General features: G+C 36.1%; 1 pseudogene; it reads left to right on the forward strand.

The window, feature by feature from the left end:
• The first annotated feature begins 1,133 nt into the window (after positions 1-1,133).
• On the forward strand, positions 1,134-1,899 carry LOC101527697 (receptor expression-enhancing protein 3-like; annotated as a pseudogene).
• Positions 1,900-2,636: the final 737 nt, after the last annotated feature.

Here is a 2,636-nt window from a genome sequence, read left to right on the forward strand (position 1 = left end):
GTGTTCTGGTAGCATATCGCTATAAATGTCTCACACTATCCCCTATTAAGTGCCGAAGCATCTTTGCTTCTTATCTCGGACTAGATTCTCTCCACAAAGGGTTCTTTGCATCCAGCACCTAGTGCTTATCCAATAAATACTCACTAGAGGAATTGTAGTTACCATTTATAAAATGCACTTTTTATATATACTTTAAGGATAATAATGCATGCTTCAAAAGAATATACATTTTCACACACATGTGTCAATAAAGTAGAAAATATAAGCATATGTTCTACTCCTTTATTTTGTTGTTCTGTAGCTCTCCTAGTTCCAGCATACTCTCCTTTCCCTTTTTTATCCCAATACACATGTCTACTGCACAGCACCATTTAGGGACAAAGTGATCAATTAAAAAAGTTCAGTATCACTAATACATGAAAACACTGAATAGTTTCTTAAGTTTAATTTTAATTGACATAATTCTATATACTTATGGGGTATGACAATTTGATACACACATATAATGTATATGATTAAATCAAGGTAATTAGTATTTTTTCCTATGATTAAGCACTTTTATTTCTTTGCCTTTGAAACAAATGAACACTTCTAGTTTTTTCTAAACTGTTTAGTAGGTGGTAGAAAGCTGTAGTAACCCTACTATGCTATAAAACATTACAGCTTTTCCCTCCTTTTGAACTGCATTTCGGTACCCATTATAAATCTCCTTCCATTCTCCTACACTTATTCTAGCTTCTGGTGACAACTTAAATGTTTTCTTACTTCACAAGGACATTTTTTTGCCCCCATATATTTGTGATAACTTGCAGTATTTTAAACATACTTTTCCCAACCTCCAGTGCAGTGTATTAAGGAACATTTCTGCATGAGTCAATCCATGAGGGAATCATTGAAACTTGTCTATCATGGACATTTGGAAAAAGGGCAAATGTTAGCAAGGGAGAGGGGAAAAAAAGATAAAAACAATCATGGCAGATACTGGGCCAGTTCCCAAACGTGCCAGTGCAGCTCTTGGCCATGCAAGGAGTCTGCCAGCACATGGCCTGCCCTTGGCGGTCCCCCTTAGCAGCCTGGTCTGTAGTGCTCAGTGCCCACTGGCTCCGGATGTGGAGCCTGAGCCCCCCCGTAAGATGATGTACTGGATAATCTCCAGAGCCATAGTACTGATGTTGACAGTGCCTTATTCTGCATATTATCCAAACAGTAAGAACCACAAATGTGAAAGAATATGTTTGATGGATGAGCCACTCTATACAATGATCAAAACAGTAGCATATCTGCTGCTTGATTTTCCCTGTTCTATGAGCTGAAGATTGCTCTTGTCATATGGTTGCTCAGTCCCTATATCAAAGGAACAATTTTACTACACAGAAAGTTCACCCATTTCTTTCTACAAAGTAAAGGGAAAGTGATTATATTGTATAAGCAAAGCAAAAAAAAAAAAGGCCCTTTTTTGATGAATTTTGGACAGCAAGGCTTAATCTCAGAAGCTTCTGCTGCTGTCAGTACAGTGGTAAACAGTCAAGGTGCCATAACAGGATGTTTGAGAAGTTTCAGTATGTATGACTTAACAGCTATCCAAGGTGATGAGCCTTTGGGACAGACTGTATCAGCCTCTACCAGAAGGGAAAAAGAAGGGTAAACCAGGCTCCAGTGAGTTAGCAGCTTATGGAATTCCACTGAAAAGCAGAGAAGAAAAAAAGAGATGAAAAAGTGGATAGGCTATATTCAGATGATGAAACATGAACACACAAAGGGCTTCTAAGGCCACAGAGCATGAAATCCATGAAAAGTGTCAGAGGTCATAATGAGATGTGATATGGGTCACTAAAATATAAAATAAAGAAGACCACCAGTATATTTTTAACTATATATACTTCAACTATTCCAAGATGACTTCATTTTCTAACATAAGGATTTACACATCGAAGTAATTTTGGCAGCGACAGAACTTACTTTTGTGAATTCAGTTTTAATTTTTTTTAACAAGACTTTCAAATACTGACTAGTAAAGGTAGTTATGCAAGGTTTATTAACATATGTGTCAGAAATGACAGTAAGTCACATTACCTAGTTCATCGGTAACCTTGAGTGCCTAGGTATGAGATGAAATAAGAGCCCACTATACTTAAGCCTTTTTTATGGCTCAGGATACAATAGCCTTTGTGGTATTGTTTACCTCCATGTGTGTCCCATCACACGATGATAATTTAATTGTCTGAGCCGGCAGTGATATAATAAGGATATGATATAAAATTATAAGATTCTGTAATAGCCTTTATTAATGTTTCTTTTTATAGCACTCTCTAGTTTTTCTGCCATCTGAAAATTTCTGAAACGTTCAGTATTTGAGAACCAGATATACATATAGCACTTCTACTTTGTACACTTGGAAACTGTTTACATTATATTAGTACCTGTACTTTAAGTTTTATTGATAACTAATTTTTAACATCCTAGTTCTTGGAAAAATTCCTTAATTTCTGTTCAAAACTCTTGGAAGACAATTTTGTCTATATCACAGGTACTAAACTTCTCAACATAAATACTACAGCATGTTTGCGTTTCCTATGCTAAGGCAATGTCATCTCAAATTGCCTTTCCATGGTACAAGTGACTTTTTATTAAGAACA

This window comes from Ochotona princeps, chromosome 11 (assembly GCF_030435755.1).
Source record: "Ochotona princeps isolate mOchPri1 chromosome 11, mOchPri1.hap1, whole genome shotgun sequence".
NCBI lineage: Eukaryota > Metazoa > Chordata > Mammalia > Lagomorpha > Ochotonidae > Ochotona > Ochotona princeps.